Source organism: Tasmannia lanceolata, unplaced genomic scaffold (genome assembly GCF_043159265.1).
Source record: "Tasmannia lanceolata isolate RefF3 unplaced genomic scaffold, GAP_Taslan_0.1 ptg000015l, whole genome shotgun sequence".
NCBI lineage: Eukaryota > Viridiplantae > Streptophyta > Magnoliopsida > Canellales > Winteraceae > Tasmannia > Tasmannia lanceolata.
This window is the reverse complement of record NW_027518692.1, coordinates 36,499,002-36,524,574: the sequence shown is the minus strand read 5'-3', so window position 1 is coordinate 36,524,574 and position 25,573 is coordinate 36,499,002. Positions and strand designations below refer to the sequence as shown.

General features: G+C 39.4%; 1 long non-coding RNA gene across 1 annotated transcript; it reads right to left on the bottom strand.

Annotated features, from left to right (window-relative positions):
* Positions 1-22,056: 22,056 nt before the first annotated feature.
* Positions 22,057-24,128, bottom strand: LOC143892885 (uncharacterized). Its single transcript, XR_013255644.1, has 3 exons — positions 23,797-24,128; positions 22,525-22,578; positions 22,057-22,386 (listed from the first exon to the last, which is right to left on the bottom strand). It is a non-coding gene; the product is annotated as an uncharacterized LOC143892885 (long non-coding RNA).
* Positions 24,129-25,573: the final 1,445 nt, after the last annotated feature.

Sequence of the window (25,573 nt, the reverse complement as noted above, 5' to 3'; positions counted from 1 at the left end):
CCTTAAGTGTGTTTTGTGATAATCAAGCTACTATTACGATTGTGAAGAACTCACTCTTTAATGGTAAGAGGAGACATCTTAGGCTGTAACAGGCCATATGCTGAATTATCTCAAGAACACGGGATTATCACTTTGATTGATACGAAATCGAAGGATAATAGGCCGAAGCTCTCACAAAAGGAACTGACCAAAGATCGAATATTCAAAATTGTGGGAGAGATGGGGTTAAAGACCGTATAGACATGTCCTAACCTACATCCATGTTATTTTGAATTTTTCGAATCTCCCTCTCTTGGCCAAGAAAGGCACTTGATATGTTTCGATGATGTTTACAGTTGTTGTATGTCATTCCACATTTGATGACATGTCCTTTTTGGGAAAGGTTGTGCATTCCAAACTTGATGATACATCTTAACTCAAATATGGATAAGATGACTGTAACATTCCAAAAAGAAACATGAAATGGTTCTTTGCAAAAGACACTATTCTTTATTGAAACTTGACAATTAGTAATGGTTCTTTGCAAAAGAAGCTATTTAGGTCTTGTTCTTTATTGAAACTTGACAATGATGCTTATGGTGAGAGTGATACTGATACTTTTTCAGCCATTTTAGAATTGTACTAAGTTCTTCTTCAGGTAGAACTAGATACTTTCGTGAATTATGGAATTGTACTAAGTTTTTCTTTAGGTAGAACTAGATACTTTCATGTTTATAATATTGGTTGGATTCATTTTTATGAAATCCATATTTGATAATTCACAGGGATTGACAAAAAAGGAGGAGCTTGTCCTGATTTGGACTTTGATGATGATGACTTACTTGATGAGTAAATCTTCTAAAGTCATAAAGACTATGCTTTCATTTCAGTATGTATCGAGTTTACTTTTTTGTGGAATTTTATTTTGGATCTCGATGAGAATCATACCCCATGAATGAATTCCTCTAAGATCAGTGGGGTTCACTTATATGTGAAACTACCTTTGGTTGAGTTTAGATTGTATCTCAAACTCTCGATTAATCATAAAGTATTTTTGTGTTCAGTTGGATTACAGATCTTTATTGATGTGGTGATATGGATGATTAAATAATTTTGTTTGGACATCACATTAACTATCTATTGGATTGTGCTATATGTAGACCATAGGAGGAGATTGTTGGGTATATAATATAACCCTATTATGTTCTAATATAAGCCCAATAAGATAATAGACCGGTGTAGTGGGCCTACTTGGGCTAGAGCCCATTAACCTATTAAAACCCTAGTGTATCTCTATATATAGGGGCTGGAGGCAACAAACTTGGTATTCCAAACTAGATACCTTGGGTGTAATGCTGCAAGCAACCTCTTGCTTGACCTAATTACCTCTAACAGTCAATACGACGTTTAATTTTGAGCCCGATAATCAGTTTGGGGCCCACAATCTGTTGCCACAATCTCAAACGAACAGGGCGTAAAAATGACACAGTGGCTGCTCTCGAAAGCCACAGGACTGATTGCATTAGACTAGGCCCTTTAAATCTATCATACCAGGATGGGCCCCACCTAGTTCCATGCGTAGGCATCCCCAGTTAGGATCGTAAGAAACGTAAACAGTATTAGGCCGAAATTAATGAATCTAAACTCTAAAGGCCTAGGACCGAATTATCAAAGTGTTCTAAAGAGCATTTGGCCGAGATTAGAGCAATGGATCTAGTCACAATGCATGAGACAGAAGTAACATGAGACAGAAGTAAGGCCAAATAAGGGCTTGTTTCGTGACCATGAAAATTTATTCCATGGGAATATTAGTGGGGTCAGTTGTGAGAGATGGGAGGAGTGGGAGAGCATGAAAGGCCCTTGAAAAACAAACAATTTGAAGCGGGATATTATTTTTTACTGTTTTTGGAGTTTCTCAGACTCTATCCACCTGTGCTTCTTTCTAAGGTCAAATGATTCGTCATTTGTAGACTACTTTTACATGTATACTTCGAATCTCTTTCCAAACTCAATTTTTCTCACACGGGAGAACTCCAACGGAGTCGCATAGAGATATTTTTCTAATAGGAAATAATCCGAGAGATACACTTGTGTTAAGGTTGTCTACAATGGGCAATCTATATGGGACCTTGTAAACATTCAACTCAGCTGACCACTTCATTTCTCTATATCAAAGTTCAAACCTTCCATCCATAAAAAGAAAATTAAAATGAAACATAGGGAAATTTCCACATCTTTTCCTAGCATTTTCACCCTTGTAAGCTTGATGCGCCCCCCTTGTAACCTGATTTAACGTCAAAAAGCGTTAAAAGTCTACCCAGAATTCATGTTAAAATGGGGCGCATTATCCTAATGGGGGGCAAAAAAAATCACCTCCCTTCTCAAAAGCAAAATCTTATTTCCATCCCCCTTTCAGCATTTTCATCTCCTTTTTTTTTTCCTTTCCTAAAGTGGCAACATTCAAATTCCTTTATTTTTGGGGCAATGATAAATTCGCACCCCATGTAGGATAATTTTACACCCCTTTAGGCATAGATATATTTTTCTAATGGGAAATAATCCGAGAGATACACTTGTGTTAAGGTTGTCTACAATGGGCAATCTAGATGGGACCATGTAAAACTGCACCAGCTAGCATTCAACTGAGCCGACCACTTCATTTCTCTATATCAAAGTTCAAACCTTCCATCCATAAAAAGAAAAATAAAACATAGGGAAATTTCCACACCCTTTCCTAGCATTTTCACTCCATTTTGCTTGTAATTTCTAGGAAAAAGACAATAAAATGGGGTGAAAATGATTGGAAATATGGGTTGCAAAACAAGCAAAAGGGTTGGAGACCCCCCCCCCCCCCCCCTCTCTCTCTCTCTCTCTCTCTCTCCAAACAAAAAACAAGGGAAAGACAAGAAAAGGGGGGTGAAAATGCTTGGAAACTGCCAGTCCCATCGTAATTATAAATACACCCTCCCCTCACTTCCACCAAGCACATATATCCTTCTCTCCATACACACATGGCTTCCTTCACCTTTCTCCTTATACTCTTGTGCTGGCCTCTACTTTTCTTCCAGGTGTCCGCCATCCAGCCATTGAAGCTCGAATCCCCTTTGCTATTACTAGATGAGGCTCTCTCAAGAGGTCCAGTCACGCCATCTGGGCCGTCCACATGTACAAATTATAACAATCCTGGGCAAGATGGAATGTTGCAGTGCCCCCCTTGAAAGCTGAAGAATGTACATGGGTCCCTTGTCTGCCATGTATGTTAGATCACCTTGCCTTCCACTGTTCGTAAGTGCAGTTGTGTAGAACTGTTATGGTGTTTTAGCGTATTCTAAATTATAGGGTCAATCTAGGCACATCTGGATTGAATTTCATCCATTGATTACACTCTCATAAGATTAGTTTTTAGAGTTTTAGGAGTGTTTTTCCCAAATATGTTGTAATTTGTATAGTTTCCATACGATATTTGGAAGTAGACCATTCAAAATCGCATCATTCTCAACATTTACATTATAATCTTCCCTCTGACATTTCATTATAATCACAAAATACACCAGACTCAACATTTACATTAATTGAGTGGGGATTTGCGGAAAGGCATTTGGTGGCTGACTTTTGTATGATACATGCGCTCCGTTCTCCAATCTGCAAAAGATATCCGCAACTAATGTAGTTATCCTCCTAAAAATACATTTATTTTGCCCCCACTTTTGCCTCGTGTATGTAATCACATCCATTGGTGTTGGTCCGTACAAGAACAAGAATCATAACTCTGGCCAAATGCCATTAAGAACACCTTGATCGGATGATCTAGGATCTTGATCTACCAAATATCAGTTGCAGTTATGCCAAGAAAGGCAAAATCATTAATTTTTATTTTTCGTCATTTTATCTTATGCATTGGGCCTCCGTTCAAGATGGGACCAACACCATGGTCAGTCATGATCAGGGGCGGAGGCACATATAGCATGAGGGGGGCCATGTCCCCCCCAACGAATTGTAAAATCCCTATTATGGCTTATGCCCTTACATGCATGCTTAGCTAGTTTAGTGGCTTTACATGCATGCTTAGTGGCCATGGCCCCCCAATTACTACTTTAGGCAACTGTAAATTAGTCCGGCCCCCCCAATTGTAAATTCCTAGCTCCGCCCTTGGTCATGATGTTCTATATGATCAACGGTCTTGATTTCACCTTCAAAAATTAACTTTAACCATTGAAGGTATATCTGTCTGTGTTTTTGTCATTTTGGAGGTATCCCTATATATTTATTCAAATTCAGTTGAAATGGCCGTGTGAAAGAAAAATTAAGAGAATACATCGTAAAGGAGAGTAAAGCTGGGACCTTGTAAACATACATCCGAGAGAAACACTTGCGTTAAGGTTGTCTACAATGGGCGATATGGGACCTTGTAAACATTCAACTCAGCTGACCACTTCATTTCTCTATTTCAAAATTCAAACCTTCCATCCATAAAAAGAAAATTAAAATGAAACATAGGGAAATTTCCACATCTTTTCCTAGCATTTTCACCTTATTAAAAAAGACAAGAAACGGGGTGAAAATGCTTGGAAATATGGATTCCCAGACAACCAAATGGAGTTGGACCCTCTCTCTCTCTCTCTCCCTCCTACCAAGCAAAAACAAGGAAAAGACAAGAAAAGCGTGGGGGGTGAAAATGCTTGGAAATATGGTTTGCAAACCCCCTGTCCCATCTATAAATGCACCCTCCCCTGACCTCCACCAAGCACATACATCCTTAAACATTACGATTCCGATTCCACTCTCAATAGACATATGGCTTCCTTCACCTTTCTCCTTATACTCCTCTCGTGCTGGCCTCTCCTCCTCTTCCAGGTGTCTGCCATCCGGCCAGTGACGCCATCTGGGCCGTCCACGTGTACAAATTATAACAATCCTGGGCAACATGGAGGGGTGCAGTGCCCCCCTTGAAAGTTGAAGAATGTACATGGTTCCCTTGTGTGCAATGTATGTTAGATCACCTTGTCCTCCACTGTTCATAAGTCCAGTTGTGTAGAACTTGTTATGGTGTTTTAGCGTATTCTAAATTATAGGGTCAATCTAGGCACATCTGGATTGAACTTCATCCATTGTTGATTACACTCTCAAAAGATTAGTTTTCTTAGATATGTTGTAACTTGTAATGTTTCCATTTGGAAGTAGTCTAAGTAGACCATTCAAAATGGCATCATTCTCAACATCTTTTGATGGCTATTTTACATTATATAATCTTCCATTTGCTTCATGCTAAGCTCAGTAATCACAAAATACATCAGGCTCAACATTTACATTAATTGAGTGGGGAGTGACATTATCAAAACAGGGAGTATGGTGTGGATATTATTTCCATTATCTAATTAGCTGTTACGGAAAGGCATTTGCTGGGTGACTTTTGCGTGAGAGAACGACAACTCACTTTTCAGGAGATTTTGTTTTATTCATTTAGTTCATCTGGGTGGCTCTTCTCCATGCAAAAGTCAGCACGAGATCCCTTTCCTTGAAATTCCCTAGCAAATCCCTAGCTATTAATTATAGGCTGCTATAATTCTCAAAAGGCAAATCAAATGGACGGTTTGGATTATGCTATGGTGTGGTATGGGCGGGGCCTATGTTGTTCAAAGATGGGCCAACCATTCCACCAACGGTTTCTGTTGGGCTCACCAACTGTTCTGTTGTGTGTGTGTGGAGAGAGAGAGAGAGGTCAAACGGTCGGAAAGTGACATTTACGTTAGATCCTAACGTTTAACGTCAGGAAGCCATTAGGGGGGGGGATATCAGCGCCCTAGAAATATCATTTTCCTTATCAGGAAGTTGTAACGGCCAACCAAACAGGGATGGAAGTACCCATTTGCCAATTAATTACTAATGATCGAAAATTAATAGCTCTCTCCAACCAGACATGGTCTTGAATGAAAGTATCATGAGGAGTGACATATTCGCCCCTCTTTTTAACATGGGACAGCCCCTCTAATGTATTTATGACTACTCTTTTACACTAGAGGGGCTGTCCCAAGTAAAAATAGGGAGAGAACTGCAAGGAAAACAGGATTCTGTTTTGGGTAAAAAAAGGGGCGTCAAGTAATGGAGTCACGTCCACTAAAAGAGAAATGAAGGAGGTCAAATCCCCATAAAAGCAATAAGTACACATTGAGAAGAGTCAAATCATTGGTCATTTCAGTTCCCTGCATTGTACGTGGCAATCAGGTCACTTCATTCCTTCAAATGTGAAGCACATCAGCAGCACCTTTTCAGTCATAGATACACTGTAGCTAGGTGTTGCAACTATGGTTTAAAATTTCGACCGTAATTTTTGGATTTCGGTGGAGACGGACACCGAAATTGACCAAAACCGAAACGGTCATTTATTTCAGTCGAAATTTTGGTTTTTCCGAAATTTGACCCAAAAAAACTGTTTTTTAATATTAATTTAATATTTTACCGAAATTTAATATTAAATAAAATATTCATTTCGTGTTTTGTACCAAATTTCGACCGAGGTTTCAGTCGAAATTTTGAAATTTTAAGTACTGAAACAGGTACCGAAACCAAAATTTTAAACCTCGGTTGCAAGTAATGAAAGGGGGTGCATTTATCATTACCCTAAATCATGACTTAGTAACATAAATTCCTATCAATGTAAGTAAATGGTACATGCGCTCTGTTCGCGAAATTGTACTATCTATTAATGATGTATTCCGCCGAACATATCTGCAACTAATGTTGTTATCCACCTTAAAATACATTTATTGGGCCCACTTTTGCCTCGTGTATGTAATCAGATCCGCTGGTGTTGGTCCGTACAAGAACAAGAATCATAACTCTGGCCAAATGCCATTAATATTTAAGAACACCTTGATCGGATGATCTAGGATCTTGATCTACAAAATATCAGTTGCAGTTATGCCAAGAAAGGCAAAATCATTAATTTTTAATTTTTGTCATTTAATCTTATGCATGGGGCCTCCGTTCAGGATGGGACCAACACCATTGTCAGTCATGATCAGGGGCGGAGGTACATATAGCATGAGGGGGGCCATGTCTCCCCGCAACGAATTGTAAAATGCCTATTATGGCTTATGCCCTTACATGCATGCTTAACTTAGTTTAGTGGCTTTACATGCATGCTCCCCCCGCCACCCCCCACCCCCCCATGACTAATTTAGGCAACTGTAAATTAGTCCACCCCCGCAAATGTAAATTCCTAGCTCCGCCCCTGGTCATGATGTTCTATATGATCAACGGTCTTGATTTTACCTTCAAAAATTAACTTTAACCATTGAAGGTATCTCTGTCTATGTTTTTGTCATTTTGGAGGTATCTCTATGTATTTAGTCAAATTCAGTTGAAATGGTCGTGTGAAAGAACAATTAAGAGAAATCGTCGTAAAGGAGACTAAAGCTGTGGCTGACTTTTGTAATTTTTAACTTCAACAGTAGTCAATGTTGGATATATAATATAATCCTATTATGTTCTAATATAAGCCCAATAAGGTAATAGACCGGTGTAGTGGGCCTATTTGGGCTAGAGCCCATTAACCTATTAAAACCCTAGTGTATCTCTATATATAGGGGCTGGAGGCAACAAACTTGGTATTCCAAACTAGATACCTTGGGTGTAATGCTTCAAGCAACCTCTTGCTTGACCTAATTAGCTCTAACAATCTTGAAGCATTAAAGATCAAACCCTAATTTTGACGTCTCTTTCTTCACGGCTTGGGATCGTCTTCACCCATCATCAAAGAGGACGTCTGCCTCTGCCTCCCACATTTTTCACATCTCCCCTGTTCTTTTTGTTTCCCCACTTTTTTCCCGTTCTTGTATCCCATTAATAGAAAGTGAACAATCAATGGTTTAGACTGCTGATATTATAACATAATGAGGCGACACACGATCGATATACAAGAGCTAGTATTCATGGCTCATTCTATGCATGGGTGTAATATAATCAGTGATCCCACTCAATATATAGAAACATGGGTAAAAAAAAGTTGTTGAAAAGAATAGGAATGACGATGAAAAGAAACATGGTTAGGTAACTGACAGTGGCACTACCATGTTTTGATAATGAGATGATTTCCTATATTTTTACATCTTCCTAACTTATAGTGGCACCACCATGTTTTGATAATGGTGGCCCGCTAAAAAGTGTTAAAGTTGCCCACTTCTCACTTTAAATCACGTTGGCGCATGCGTAATGGAGGGGGAGTGAAAATATCATCTCCCATTTTTTCATAATATTGCCCTCTTTGTTAATTTTTGGGAAGTGATATATCCGCCCCTTTTGATTACTTGGGACACCCAGCAGCAGTGGATCAATGACTGTAGAAGGGCTGATGTACTTCACGTCAGAAGGATTCATTAGGGTCGATTGCCATGTACAGTGCTGCTGGGTGTCCCAAGTAACAAAAAGAGGCAGATATATCACTTCCCTAATTTTTTCATGAAATATTTTTATGAATTTTTCATGGAATATTTTCATAAAATTTTGTTTCATTATCAATGAACCACAACGCACAACCACCTGTCCCCCTTTAACTTTCGTTTCACCTAGGAGGTAACCAAATGGAGAAAATATTTAGTCATTTGTAGAGTCTTACCGACATAGGGAGTTATTTTTCTAATGGGAAATAATCTGAGAAACACGCTTTGTGTCAAGGCTGTCTACAATGGGACCCTGTAAAACTACATCAGCTATTATTCAACTGAGCTTACCATTTAACTTCATTTCTCTGGATCAAAGTTTCATCCATAAAGGGAAAAATAAGGAAATTTCCACCTCTTTTCCTAGCATCCTCACACCATTTTGCTTGCCTTTTATAGTAAAAAAACAAGCAAAATGGCGTGAAATGCTTGGAAATCTCTCTCTCTCTCTCTCTCTCTAACCACCCCCCCCCCCCCACACTAAGCAAAAACAATGAAAAAACATGAGAGGGGGGTGGAAATGCTTGGAAATATGGTTTCCAGACCCTCCGGTCCCATACTATATGCAATGTAATTGCTAGGCAATTTCACAAAAGCTATTTCGACTCACTTTTGCAGGAGAGAACTGCCCCTTCATATGAATGAAATGAATATACAAGACAAAATATGCTACGAGGTGGCTGTTCTCTCATGTAAAAGTGGGCCGCGATATGGCTTTCCACAAAATTGCCAACAAATTCCCTATATATACCCAACCTCCCCCACTCCTCCAAGCCCAAACATCCATCCTTCAACCTTACGAATCCAATTCTTGTCTCCACATACACATGGCTTCCTTCACCTTTCTACTTATACTCCTCTTGTGCTGGCCTCTCCTCTTCTTGCAAGTGTCCGCCATCCGTCCGTTGAAGTTAGAATCTCTGTCAAGAGAGCCGGTGACGCCATCGGGGCCGTCCACGTGTACAAATTATAACAATCATGGGCAACATGGAAGCGTGAAGTGCCCCCCTTGAAAGCTGAAGAATGAACATGGGTCCCTTGTGTGCCATGTATGTCAGATCACCTTGTCCTCTACTGTTTATATATAAGTGCAGTTATGGTGTTTTAGGGTATTCTAGCTATCTAGTAAATTAGAGGGGTCATTCTGGGCACATTTTGGATGGAATTTGATCCATTGCATGGTTACACTCTAGTTTTTAGGGTTTTACGAGTGTTTTTTCCTAGATATATTGTAATTTGTAAAGTTTCCGTACGATATTTGGAACACCTTGATCGGATGATCCTAGGATCTTGATCTATTAAATATCAGTTGGAGTTATGCGAAGAAAAGCTAAATCATTAATTTTTATTTTTCGTCATTTTATCTTATGCATGGGGCCTCCGTTCAGGATGGGACCAACACCATTGTCAGTGATGATGTTCTATATGATCAACTGTCTTGATTTCACTTTCAAAAATTAACTTTAACCATTCAAGGTATCTCTCTATATATTTATTCAAATTCAGTTGAAATGGTCGTGTGAAAGAAAAATTAAGAGAATACATCGTAAAGGAGACTCGAGCTGTGGTTGACTTTTGTAATTTTTAACTTCTATAGTAGTCAATGTTGGGTATATAATATAACCCTATTAGGTTCTAATATTAATTCACCTGGGTGGCTCTTCTCCATGCAAAAGTCAGCGCGATATCCCTTTCCTTGAAATTCCCAAGCAAATCCCTAGCTATTAAAGGCTGCTATATTTCTCAAAAGGCAAATCTAATCTCCTTCCCCTTATTGGCATTTTCTTCTCCTTTTATTTTGTCATTTCCACATTCCTTTTGTTTGGAAAACGCTAAAAAGGAGGTGAAATGGTGGAACTAAGGCTCCCTCTCTTCCGACGTAAAAATGGATGTAAAATTTGTTTCATGTTTTTTTTATCGGTAAGCTGGGGTAAGGCAAGACCCCTACCAGAATTCATTGATAAGAAGAAGAATTACAACTAGGGGGGGCTTAAAAAGGGTGAATATATCACCAGCAGCACTTTTTCAGTTATATATACACTGTAGCTGGGTGTCGCAAGTAATGAATGGGGGTGCATTTACCATCACCCTACATCATGACTTAGTAACATAAATTCCTATCTATAAGTAAATGGTAAATGCGCTCTGTTCGCGAATTTGCACTATCTATTAATGATGTATTCCGCCAAAGATATCTGCAACTAATGTTGTTATCCACCTTAAAATACATTTATTGGGCCCACTTTTGCCTCGTGTATGTAATCAGATCCGTTGGGGTTGGTCCGAACAAATTAACTCATCCTCAAGGGATATCAAGAACCCCTTCTCTCTCTTTTTTATAATGACAGCTTTATCATTATAGAAACTAAAAAGCAACTACATCATGGGCAGAGCTTGCATTTGTGATCATCACACAAAATGTGATAGATGGATATATCTACCCATATTTCCAAACTAAGAATCCAGTCAATGATAACTCTCAAAAACAAAAAAAAAAGAATCCAGTCAACAATGTTGGCTATTTCCATAGAACCAAGAATCTTCTTTGACGATGAACAAAATTTATTGAGTGAAAAGAAATGACGACTACACTAGCTACACGATATACCTTCAATGACTGCAGCAGAAATATCAGACTCTGCACCATATTATTATCAACCTCATGACCAACTCTGTGGCGAAGATGTTGCATCTCATTGAGAAAATTTGCTTTCTTTTGATCCAGGTGCATAGCACGAGCAACAAGAAGAGGATCATGATGAGCCAAGATGCCAAAACAAATCATTCAGTTATATTGAAGAAACAAAAAGTTCAGTTCTGCAGGCAATTTTTGGTGGGATTGTCTAGTGTTGGAGTATAAAAGAATAAATTACGCCTTCTCCAACAACTTAAGCGTTTGGAGTAACTGGTTGTTTCACATGGTATCAGAGTTCGGGGTGTGGTAACCCCGGTTTGTCTCCGAGGACGGGAATGTCTCTCGAGGAAGATCTCGGAAACCTCGGTGTAGTATCGCATGGTTCCCACGTTGCCGGCGCGTGGAGGGGCGAGATTGTCCACATTGCTTCCACGTGGAGGGGGAGATTGTTGGGGTTCCACGCAAAAGCAAATAGTCCGACATCAGATAAGTGAAATGGATTGGGATGGGTTATAAGGAAATGGGCACCCTCCCTCTAATGGCTAGCTTTTAGGCGTGAGTTCTACCTGGTTAAATTCCATACAAATGGTATCAGAGCTTGGGATCCGGGTAGAACTCAACCTCAAAAGCTAGCCGTTAAGGGGAGGGTACCCGAATCCTTATAAGCCCATCCACATCCTCTCACTCATCTGGTGTGGGATATTTGCTTTCATGTGGAACCCCCAACAATCTCCCTGTCCACGTAGAAGCTACGTGGACAATCTCGCCCCTCCACGCGGCAGGAATGTGGGAACTACAAAATGCAGTACTTCCAAAATGCCCAAGGTTTAATTTCTGTGGTTGATGGTGTCCTTGCTGGTGATCAACAATATGTTGCTGCAAGAATCAACTACGCAGCATAATAGAGGATTTGGGAGACATGGTGTTACCCACTAGACACAGAGATCGCCAAGGTGAAATGACTGAGCTGGCCATAGGAGATTTGCTTGGACTTGCGAGCTCAGCATTACAAAATGCCGTATCCATAGGTGGAAAATGCTGAGAGACTGGACGAAGGAATCCTTTAGCTCTCAACCAACATCGAGAGAGAGAGAGCCGAGAGAGAGAGAGAGAGAGAGAGAGAGAGAGAGAGAGAGAGAGAGAGAGAGAGAGAGAGAGAGAGAGCCCTGGGTGGTTCAGCTTCGATTACACCTTCAGGGCTGTCATGGATATCAACATGTGAGATCCAATGACAGATTGTATTTTCAATTTTTCAAGGTCACATGGCATTTCTTTTAACTTCATGCACATCTTAAGGGTTATTATAGATCTACTCATGTGGGCACTACGAAGAGATTTTATGTTGAATTTTCAAGGTTGACCGTTGCATGTGGATTTTTGACATCAAGGAGGTTTAAACTCAGGACCTTTGCTCTGATACAGTATGAAACTATCAGTTACTTCAAAATAGTGGTATCTTATTCAAACTATCAGTATCTTCCCATGCCTCAAATGCATTTTCCTCTTTGCCCCGCTTAATTTTGAATCCACCATCAGTTGGTTTTATCAGTTTGAACATGATGGCTTCTTTATTGACCACATCAAAGCTCACGATCAAAATGTCCATCTTCCTTTTTTCAACAAAAAGCCATCTACAAAACTTCATCAATTCCTGTCATATAATTCTCGCAAAGCAACCTATGTAGTAAAATAACGAATTGTTGTAGGGGACGTATATTGAAATGTAGTAGAAGACATATAGCATTAACTACGAAGCATCAGATACTGCTCCCAATCCACTCACAATTAAGTACTAAAGGTTGGAGCGGATGACAACGTCAGTCGTCCAACAAACACCATTTGTGAAAACGGTGAGAGAAAGAGAGAGAGAGAGAGAGAGAGAGAGAGAGAGAGAGAGAGAGAAGGCCTATGTTGTACATGATATGGAAGAAAAGATTGGTGGCAGATTTCTCACCATTTCCGTATAAGGTTCCATATATGGCTAAACTTTTCAACAGCATAAGATTGATTGTTTTCTCGCTTCTGGACCCAAACAGCCTTTTGGTCATAGTCATCAATTGTGCAAGTGTAGTCATGGAGATCTTTTACATCTCCGTTTACTTCATATGCTCTAAAAGACACCAAAAGATTGGAGCCTTAAAATTCTTAGAGCAGAATTGATGTTTATAGCCCTAATCATTGCTGTTGTTCTTAATCTCGAACAATGTTTACTGGTTGCGGAAATACTGTGTGCGTTATTTGGCATCTTCATGTATGCCGTCCCTCTCTTTGTCATGAGAATAGCTATACAGGTAAATAACATGAGGCTTGTGCCACATTCTCTCTCTCTCTCTCTCTCTCTCTCTCTCTTTCTCTCTCCATTTTCGCAAATAGTGTTTATTAGACGGCTGACGCCATCATCCGCAAAGAACATGAGACTTTTGGCATGATCCATGATGGACCAAAGCATCTCGTAATGTGACTCCAAACCATGTAGGAGAGGGGAATGAATTATGAATAAGAGATGATACATTGATTCCTATGTATTATTACAAAGTGAGAATATGTTTACTTCTCTCTTTCTTCAAAAAAAAAAACGAGTATTCATTCCCACAAGGCACAAACAAAAAGGAAAGCGAATTAGAAGAGAAGACGAGACAAAAACATTCAAGATAAAAAAAATTGAAGAGAGAAAATCAAGTACAAGAGGTAGGAGCGGATGACGGAATTAGTCGTCCAACAAACACCATTTGCGAAAATGGTGAGAGAGAGAGATAGAGAGAAAGAGAGAATGGCACAGGCCTCATGTTCTTTCCTTGTATTGCTATTCTCATGACAAAGAGAAGGGCGGCATACATGAAGATGCCAAACAACGCACATAATATTTATCACCCAATAAATGTTGTTCGAGATTATGAACAACAGCAATGACTAAGACCATAAACATCAATTATGTTCCAAGAATTTTAAGGCTCCAATCTTTTGGTCTCTTCAAGAGCATATGAAGTATGCGGAGATGGAGAAGATCTCCATGACTACGCTTGCACAATTGATGGCTATGCCCAAAAGGCTGTTTAGGTCAAGAACCCATAAAACAACCCACCAGATGCTGTTGAAAAGTTTCGCTCTGTATGGAACCAAGTACGGAAATGGTGAGAAATCCGCCACAATCTTCTCTTCCATATCATGTACAACATAGGCCTTGTCTCATTCTCTCTCTTTCTCTCTCTCTCTCTCTCTCTCTCTCTCTCTCTCGCAAATGGTGTTTGTTGGACGGCTGACGCCGTCATCCGCCCCTACCTCTTATACTTGATTTTGAGTGGATTGGAAGTGGTATGTGGTGCTTCGCAGTTAATGCTATATGTCTTCTACTACATTTTAATATACGTCCCCGACAGTGATTCGTTATTTTACTACATAGGTCGCTTTGCGAGAATTATATGGCAAGAATTAATGAAGCTTTGTAGATGATTTTTTATTGAAAAAAGGAAGATGGACATTTTGCTCGCCGGCTTTGATGTGGTCAGTAAAGAAGCCATCATGTTCAAACTGATGAAACCAAGTGATGGTGGATTCAAAATTAAGAGGGGCAAAGAGGATAGTGCATTTGAGGCATGTGAGGATACTGATGGTTTGAATAAGATACCACTATTTTGGAGTAATTGGTAGTTTCACATGGTATGATAGTAAAGGTCCTGAATTCAAACTTCCTTGATGTCAAAAATCCACATGCAACGGTCAACCTTGAAATTCAATATAAAATCTCTCCCTAGTGCTCGCATGAGAAGACCTATGATAACCCTTAAGATGTGCATAAAGCCAAAAGAAACGTCATGTTACCTTGAAAATTGAAAATACAATCTGTCATTCGATCTCAAATGCAGATATCCATGACAGCCCTGAAGATGTACTCGAAGTTGAACCTCCCAGGACTCTTTCTCTCTCTCTCTCACAATGTTGGTTGAGAGCCAAAGGATTCCTTCGTCCAGTCCCTCAGCATTGTCCACATAAATGTTCTGGATACGACATTTTGTAATGCTGAGCTCAGCAAATCCAAGCAAATCTCCTATGGTCAGCTCAGTCATTTCACCTTGGCGATCTCGATGTCTAATGGCTAACACCAATAACACTATGTCTCCCAAATCCTCTATTATGCTGCGTAGTTAATTCTTTGCAACAACATATTGTTGATCACCAGCAAGGACACCATCAACCTTGAAAACTCAACGGTCAACCCAAAAAGTGGGGCCACATGTGCCATGTGTAGGCCAACCCAAAGAAAGAAGGGCCACACGTGAGGGGGAGTGTTGAAATATAAAAGAATAAATAACGCCTTCTCCAACAGCTTAAGCTTTTGGAGTAACTGGTTGTTTCACATTAAGTCATATTTTGGAAATGTCATTTCAAAAGTTCATACAAGACGTTAAAAATTCAACCATCCATTGGCCGCAAGGAGCTTTGGAGTATTATAGTGCAAGACCTCTACCATAACTGGAAGGAGATCAATGTAGATAAGACTAGATGGGTCACTCCACCATTTTACACCCTCAAACTCAACATTGATGGTAGATGGATATATCTACCCATATTTCCAAACTAAGAATCCAGTCAATGATAACTTTCAAACAAAAAAAAAAAGAATCCAGTCAACAATGTTGGCTATTTCCATAGAACCAAGAATCTTCTTTGACAATGAACAAAATTTATTGAGTGTGAAAAGAAATGACGACTACACTAGCTAAACGATATACCTTCAATGACTGTAGCAGAAAAATCAGACTCTGCACCATATTATTATCAACCTCATAACCAACTCTGTGGCGAAGATGTTGCATCTCATTGAGAAAATTTGCTTTCTTTTGATCCAGGTGCATAGCACGAGCAACAAGAAGAGGATCATGATGAGCCAAGATGCCAAAACAAATCATTCAGTTATATTGAAGAAACAAAAAGTTCAGTTCTGCAGGCAATTTTTGGTGGGATTGTCTAGTGTTGGAGTATAAAAGAATAAATTATGCCTTCTCCAACAGCTTAAGCGTTTGGAGTAATTGGTTGTTTCACATGGTATCAGAGTTCGGGGCGTGGTAACCCCGGTTTGCCTCTAAGGGTGGGAATGTCCCTCGAGGAAGATCTCGGAAACCTCGGTGTAGTATCTCATGGTTCCCACGTTGCCGGCGCGTGGAGGGGCGAGATTGTCCACATTGCTTCCACGTGGAGGGGGAGATTGTTGGGGTTCCACGCAAAAGCAAATAGTCCGACATCAGATAAGTGAAATGGATTGGCATGGGTTATAAGGAAATGGGCACCCTCCCTCTAATGGCTAGCTTTTAGGCGTGAGTTCTACCTGGTTAAATTCCATACAAATGGTATCAGAGCTTGGGATCCGGGTAGAACTCAACCTCAAAAGCTAGCCTTTAAGGGGAGGGTACCCGAATCCTTATAAGCCCATCCACATCCTCTCACTCATCTGGTGTGGGATATTTGCTGTCATGTGGAACCCTCAACAATCTCCCTGTCCACGTAGAAGCTACATTGACAATCTCGCCCCTCCATGCGGCAGGAATGTGGGAACTACAAAATGCAGTACTTCCAAAATGCCCAGGGTTTAATTTCTGTGGTTAATGGTGTCCTTGCTGGTGATCAACAATATGTTGCTGTAAAGAATCAACTACGCAGCATAATAGAGGATTTAGGAGACATGGTGTTGTTGGTGTTAGCCACTAGACACAGAGAACGCCAAGGTGAAATGACTGAGCTGGCCATAGGAGATTTGCTTGGACTTGCGAGCTCAGCATTATGAAATGCCGTATCCATAGGTGGACAATGCTGAGAGACTGGACGAAGGAATCATTTAGCTCTCAACCAACATTGAGAGAGAGAGAGAGAGCCCTGGGTGGTTCAGCTTCGATTACACCTTCAGGGCTGTCATGGATATCAACATGTGAGATCCAATGACAGATTGTATTTTCAATTTTCAAGGTAATATGACGTTTCTTTTAGCTTCATGCACATCTTGTGGGTTATTATAGATCTGCTTATGCGGGCACTACGAAGAGATTTTATGTTGAATTTTCAAGGTTGACCGTTGCATGTGGATTTTTGACATCAAGGAGGTTTAAACTCAGGACCTTTGCTCCGATACCATGTGAAACTACCAGTTACTCTAAAATAGTGGGTATCTTATTCAAACCATCAGTATCTTCCCATGCCTCAAATGCATTTTGCTCTTTGCCCCTCTTAATTTTGAATCCACCATGAGTTGGTTTTATCAGTTTGAACACGATGGCTTCTTTATTGACTACATCAAAGCTCGCGATCAAAATGTCCATCTTCCTTGTTTCAACAAAAAGCCATCTACAAAACTTCATCAATTCCTGCCATATAATTCTCGCAAAGCGACTTATGTAGTAAAATAACGAATTGTTGTAGGAGACGTATATTGAAATGTAGTATAAGACATATAGCATTAACTACGAAGCATCAGATACTGCTCCCAATCCACTCACAATTAAGTACTAGAGGTTGGAGCGGATGACGGCGTCAGTCGTCCAACAAACACCATTTGCAAAAACGGCGAGAGAGAGAGAGAGAGAGAGAGAGAGAGAGAGAGAGAGAGAGAGAGAGAGAGAGAGAGAAAGCCTATGTTGTACATGATATGGAAGAAAAGATTGGTGGCAGATTTCTCACCATTTCCGTATAAGGTTTCATATATGGCTAAACTTTTCAACAGCATAAGATGGATTGTTTTCTGGCTTCTGGACCCAAACAACCTTTTGGTCATAGTCATCAATTGTGCAAGCGTAGTCATGGAGATCTTCTACATCTCCGTTTATTTCATATGCTCTAAAAGACACCAAAAGATTGGAGCCTTAAAATTCTTGGAGCAGAATTGATGTTTATAGCCCTAGTCATTGCTCTTGTTCTTAATCTCGAACAATGTTTACTGGTTGCTGAAATACTGTGTGCGTTATTTGACATCTTCATGTATGTCGTCCCTCTCTTTGTCATGAGAATAGCTATACAGGTAAATAACATGAGGCTTGTGCCACATTCTCTCTCTCTCTTTCTCTCTCCATTTTCGCAAATGGTGTTTATTAGACGGCTGACGCCATCATCCGCAAAGAACATGAGACTTTTGGCATGATCCATGATGGACCAAAGCATCTCGTAATGTGACTCCAAACTATGTAGGAGAGGGGAATGGATTATGAATAAGAAATGATACATTGATTCCTATGTATTATTACAAAGTGAGAATATGTTTACTTCTTTCTTTCTTTAAAAAAAAAATGACTATTCATTCCCACAGGGCACAAACAAAAAGGAAAGCAAATTAGAAGAGAAGACGAGACAAAAACATTCAACATAAAAAAAATTGAAGAGAGAAAATCAAGTAGAAGAGGTAGGAGTGGATGACGGAATCAGCTGTCCAACAAACACCATTTGCGAAAATGGTGAGAGAGAGAGAGAGAGAGAGAGAGAGAGAGAGAGAGAGAGAGAGAGAATGGCACAGGCCTCACGTTCTTTGCTTGTATTGCTATTCTCATGACAAAGAGAAGGGCGGCATACATGAAGATGTCAAACAACGCACATAATATTTATCACCCAATAAATGTTGTTCGAGATTATGAACAACAGCAATGACTAGGACCATAAATATCAATTATGTTCCAAGAATTTTAAGGCTCAAATCTTTTGGTCTCTTCAAGAGCATATGAAGTATATGGAGATGGAGAAGATCTCCATGACTACGCTTGCACAATTGATGGCTATGCCCAAAAGGCTGTTTAGGTCAAGAACCCATAAAACAATCCACCATATGTTGTTGAAAAGTTTCGCTATGTTTGGAACCATGTACGGAAATGGTGAGAAATCTGCCACAATCTTCTCTTCCATATCATGTACAACATAGGCCTTGTCTCTCTCTCTCTCTCTCTCTCTCTCTCTCTCTCTCTCTCCCTCTCCCTCTCTCTCTCTCTCTCTCTCTCTCTCTCGCAAATTGTGTTTGTTGGATGGCTGACGCCGTCATCGGCCCCGACCTCTTATACTTGATTTTGAGTGGATTGGAAGCGGTATGTGGTGCTTCGCAGTTAATGCTATATGTCTTCTACTACATTTTAATATACGTCCCCGACAATGATTCGTTATTTTACTATACAGGTCGCTTTGCGAGAATTATATGACAAGAATTAATGAAGCTTCGTAGATGATTTTTTATTGAAAAAAGGAAGATGGACATTTTGCTCGTCGGCTTTGATGTGGTCAGTAAAGAAGCCGTCATGTTCAAACTGATGAAACCAACTGATGGTGGATTCAAAATTAAGAGGGGCAAAGAGGATAGTGCATTTGAGGCATGGGAGGATACTAATGGTTTGAATAAGATACTACTATTTTGGAGTAATTGGTAGTTTCACATGGTATGATAGCAAAGGTCCTGAATTCAAACCTCCTTGATGTCAAAAATCCACATGCAACGGTCAACCTTGAAAATTCAATATAAAATCTCTCCCTAGTGCTCGAATGAGAAGACCTATGATAACCCTTAAGATGTGCATGAAGCTAAAAGAAACGTCATTTTACCTTGAAAATTGAAAACACTATCTATCATTGGATCTCACATGCCGATATTCATGACAACCCTGAAGATGTACTCGAAGTTGAACCTCCCAGGGCTCTCTCTCTCTCTCTCTCTCTCTCTCACAATGTTGGTTGAGAGCCAAAGGATTTCTTCGTCCAGTCCCTCAGCATTGTCCACATAAAAGTTCTAGATACGACATTTTGTAATGCTGAGCTCAGCAAGTCCAAGCAAATCTCCTATGGTCAGCTCAGTCATTTCACCTTGGCGATCTCGGTATCTAATGGCTAACACCAATAACACTATGTCTCCCAAATCCTCTATTATGCTGCGTAGTTAATTCTTTGCAACAACATATTGTTGATCACCAGCAAGGACACCATCAACCTTGAAAATTCAACGATCAACCCAAAAAGTGGGGCCACATGTGCCACGTGTAAGCCAACCCAAAGAAAGAAGGGCCACACGTGAGGGGGAGTGTTGAAGTATAAAAGAATAAATAACGCCTTCTCCAACAGCTTAAGCTTTTGGAGTAACTGGTTGTTTCACATTAAGTCATATTTTGGAAATGTCATTTCAAAAGTTCATGCAAGACGTTAAAAATTCAACCATCCATTGGCCGCAAGGAGCTTTGGAGTATTATAGTTCAAGACCTCTACCATAACTGGAAGGAGATCAATGTAGATAAGACTAGATGGGTCACTCCACCATTTTACACCCTCAAACTCAACATTGATGGTAGCCTTCTCAGCAATACAGGCTCCATTGACATAGTTGGTGTCTTCGTAAACAAGGGAAAGTGATGAAGGATTATAGGGGTCCTATTGGAATCAAATAAAATAATAAGACTGAGTTTTCAGACTTCTTGCAGGGTCATTGAATCCTTTGTAATGAATTTTTAGGAAGACTATGGGTGCCAGGTGACGAAGAATACTGTCATCTTAGGCTTGCATAGAAGCACAAATGTATAATATGAATATTTTTAGAAACCCATCATGACAACAAATACCTTAGTCAGAAAGGGTATATCTAGATCAGATTCGAAGATAGAGCATGATCTTCCCCTTCCGCAATTTTTCTTTTATTTTCTTTTCTTTTGAAGAAATTCACAGTTATGCTTACATAAAACAGTATCTTCAATATAGAATTTTCTTAACTAACCTGTTCATTCAAATTGGCAAGCAACACGTATAGCGAACTTAATGCCCAATCATGAAAATAGTGCCAAAAGGTCCCACATGTAACAGATTCTACAAGTGTTTCGTTAGAAATGGAGAAAAAATGAAGTGCCATTTCACTGGGGGAGTGTGGGAGATGTCAAAAAATGCATTGATTATCTAGGATAGTATGTTCCTTGCATACATGCTTATGGACATGGAAAATAAATTATGGTCAAGTTTAAGGGAAGTTTAAAACGTCAACTTTTTTTGTTGTTTATTGCCATGCTGTTTTTAAAAAAATTCAACCAAATCAAGTGACGGTCACTAACATAAATCCAGCTCAGTCATCTAGCCAATCAGTTTGATTCAATAATGCGCGTCAGGTTAATACCTTCGGTGCACCCCCTGACCACAATATTTGTAAAAGATATACTCCATGGGTTTCTCTCCAATTTACTCAGTTGCCTATCTCCATGCAAAACCCTTTTTGTCCACCATCTCACAACTCCAAAATACTCCATAAAATAAAAATGAAAGGAAAATGAAAATCCATGGGATGGAGTTAGAAAGAATAAAAGGTAGAAAATAGGGAAAAGCCTTTTGAATCAATTCTCATTCACCACCAAATCCATCACTAAAAGCTTGCTCTTGATGAAAATAGATGGCACATAAAAGATTGAATTTTACACAATAAAATTAGTGGTCATTAGATTACCCGTTTTGTTTTACATCTCGTTTTACTGAGCGCAATGGCTCAAGGGAAAAGGGAAACTTTACGGTAAAAAAGTTACTGTAAAGTTTCACTCCGAACATTATTTTACGACAATTTTATTGCGATTGGAGAAGACTCATAGTGAAACCCAAACCGTAAGTGTATATTAGTTGTATACTATATCAGTATGAGTTCCCTAATTATATTATGGATAAATATTTCTATTAATTACATGTGAAATGTGACATTTATTAGATTATCAGACATGCGCGAGAAAGCCTGTTACTAGGCTTTGATGTTAAATCATTATGGGAGGTTTTTTTGCTTATGTGATGATTTTGAGTATGTATTTGTAGAAAACCGAAAAATACCTTCTCAAATAGGATCATGCATGAAGTGCAACAAAACGTCAAGATAAGATGAGAGAAACACAATCACACAAAAACAAGAACACAAGATTTGCGAGGTTCAACACTGTGCCTATGTCCACGAGAGAAGAGCTCCATATTTCAGTTTAGGGTTACCAAACTCTCCATCCCAACCAAGAAATCACAAAGAAAACCTCACTCGTGTAACCCTAATATGCGGCTTATAGTTCGTCAAAGTACTGAATAATGTCAGAATACAGGACATCTGCACAGTAGTATTTGTGCTTATTCTAGTACTTCCTGAAGTTTCATCTTAAATATTCATGCCGGTTGGGTGAATTCAATGATTAAAAAAAAAAGTGAGGATAAGACAACCAACCCCATGCAAACGTCAGGATCTTCCACAACCATATGCACAGAAATGTCAGTACCTTTTGTGTCAAGAGACTTTCATCTTCTAGTGTAAGTGGATTCAATCTCTCAACAATGTCGGACGCAAATGTGACAGCAGGAACCTCCATAGAATGTTGGATAAGAGGCCTTAAAAATTAAAAAAAACATATTGATAGGTTTAACACGAGTGAAAATAGACTCTAGGAAGATCTACAACAAACAAAGTCTATTGAAGTGAATTTTTGCCTGAAAAAGGTATTTTAGAAATTTGTAAATCTGACTTACCCGTCACTTTGAAGATTCTCTCCCACTGAGTGGCTTCCATCATAAATGCAACCACTAAGTATAATGAGCGAGATTAGAAAAGATTGAGCCCCGAGTTTCAAATGCCAAGGGGCAAAACAAAACAAAAAAAGGTAATTGAAGAAAGATTTGTTTGCCACCTTTCCAAATTGATTTTTATATCACGAATACCTGTAGAATTTATAACATCCCATGTTCGATAACTTTTTTAACATTTTACTTTTTTTTTTCTTTCATTAATACTAATATAAAACAGGAAATTGGTAAAATCGTTAGCAATTTGTATAAGTAAATAACGTAATTACAGTATACGCACAAGAGAAAATCAAGAGAGATTGTAGGTATTAACAACAATCACATGGCATGAGACAATCCAAATTTCTTTTATTCGCTTTTCTCTTTGTTTTTCCTTTCTTTTCTTTTTTGCCATGTCAGTAAGCAAAAGAACTGAGCCTAAGAGCGAAATCACAGGCCACTTTGATAGGGGCGTGCCCGTATCCTCAAATCCTGGGGAATTCAAACGACGGGGTGCCAATATCAACACACTGGGGTATTTTGTAATAATAATATTTTTATTTTTTTTGTAAAAATGAAGGAAAAGACAGGGGCAATTAAGGAAGGGACTTAATGGGGGTTTAGGGACCATTCGAGCTCCAAAGTATTTCGGAAAAATGGTCTCTAAACGGGCATATTCGAATTTTTCGGGTTCTTTTGTGCTCAGGGTGCAGCCTCTTCAGAGATTTCAAAATTGTTGGGGATTTCATTCGACCTCGGGACTTTATTCGATTTTGGGGAATTAGGGTTAGGTCAGAATAGGGTCTCTACAGGGCCCCACCATGCCATGCGTGAGATCAGCTGCAAAACCAATTTTCTAAGGAAAAATGTTTTCCAAAAAAAAGTTGTTGTTGGAAAGAATAGGAATGACAGTGAAATGGAAAATCCTAAAGTATCTACAATTTCTTATTCAACTAAGCCCTCCTCCTTTAAAATGGGAAATCCTAAATTATCTACAATTTCCTCGAAAAGTTGTATTAAAAAAATTAAGAAAATCCCTTCAACTATGCCCCTCTTTCTTTAATGTCTAAGTACTTGTAATCCACATATAATAACTTAATAATTCCAAAAACAAAATCATGATTTCAATCTAATCTGTGTACGTTTTCTTCTTCTTCGCGTATTCATCACATAAACACACTCATACACACAGTGAGAATGAAAGTGTTGTTGTGAGAGAGAGGGATAGTAAGTAGTTACATTTTGTCTTGGTAGTGGAGGTTGAATTGGGGTTCGTGGCAGAGAGACACCATGCGAGGCTGCCGGTCAGGTTCTCGAAGGCCGATAAGGAGGAAATTCCGGCGCCGGAGTAGCCGGCATTTACGAAAAGGTCTAGTTCGCCTCCAGAAGTTTCGACCCATCTGCCTCTGCCTCCCACATTTTTCACCTCTCCCCTATTCTTTTTGTTTCCCTACTTTTTTCCGTTCTTGTATCCCATTAATAGAAAGTGAACAATCAATGTATGTGAAATGTAGACTGCTGATATTATAACATAATGAGGCGACACACGATCGTATATACAAGAGCTAGTATTCATGGCTCATTCTATGCATGGGTGTAATATAATCAGTGATCCCACTCAATATATAGAAACATGGGTCAAAAAAAGTTGTTGAAAAGAATAGGAATGACGATGAAAAGAAACATGGTTAGGTAACTGACAGTGGCATTACCATGTTTTGATAATGAGATGATTTTCTATATTTTTACATCTTCCTAACTTATAGTGGCACCACCATGTTTTGATAATGGTGGCCCTCGGTGGAAAAAAAAGATACCACACCCCCTCCCATTACGCATGTGCCCCCTATAATGTGATCTGAGTGACGCCAAAAAGTGTTAAAGTTGCCCACTTCTCACTTTAAATCATGTTGGCGCATGCGTAATGGAGGGGGAGTGAAAATATCATCTCCCATTTTTTCATAATATTGCCCTCTTTGTTAATTTTTGGGAAGTGATATATATCCGCCCCTTTTGATTACTTGGGACACCCAGCAGCAGTGGATCAATGACTGCAGAAGGGCTGATGTACTTCACGTCAGAAGGATTCATTGGGGTTGATTGCCATGTACAGTGCTGCTGGGTGTCCCAAGTAACAAAAAGAGGCAGATATATCACTTCCCTAATTTTTTCATGAAATATTTTTTTGAATTTTTCATGGAATATTTTCATAAAATTTTGTTTCATTATCAATGAACCACAACGCACAACCACCTGCCCCCCTTTAACTTTCGTTTCACCTAGGAGGTAACCAAATGGAGAAAATATTTAGTCATTTGTAGAGTCTTACCGACATAGGGAGTTATTTTTCTAATGGGAAATAATCTGAGAAACACGCTTTGTGTCAAGGCTGTCTACAATGGGACCCTGTAAAACTACATCAGCTATTATTCAACTGAGCTTACCATTTAACTTCATTTCTCTGGATCAAAGTTTCATCCATAAAGGGAAAATAAGGAAATTTCCACCTCTTTTCCTAGCAACCTCACACCATTTTGCTTGCCTTTTATAGGAAAAAAACAAGCAAAATGGCGTGAAATGCTTGGAAATCTCTCTCTCTCTCTCTCTCTCTCTCTCTCTCTCTCTCTCTCTAACACCCCCCCTCCTCCCCAAGCAAAAACAAGGAAAAAACATGAGAGGGGGGTGGAAATGCTTGGAAATATGGTTTCCAGACCCTCCGGTCCCATACTATATGCAATGTAATTGCTAGGCAATTTCACAAAAGCTATTTCGACTCACTTTTGCAGGAGAGAACTGCCCCTTCATATGAATGAAATGAATATACAAGACAAAATATGCTACGAGGTGGCTGTTCTCTCATGTAAAAGTGGGCCGCGATATGGCTTTCCACAAAATTGCCTACAAATTCCCTATATATACCCAACCTCCCCCACTCCTCCAAGCCCAAACATCCATCCTTCAACCTTACGAATCCAATTCTTGCACCACATACACATGGCTTCCTTCACCTTTCTAC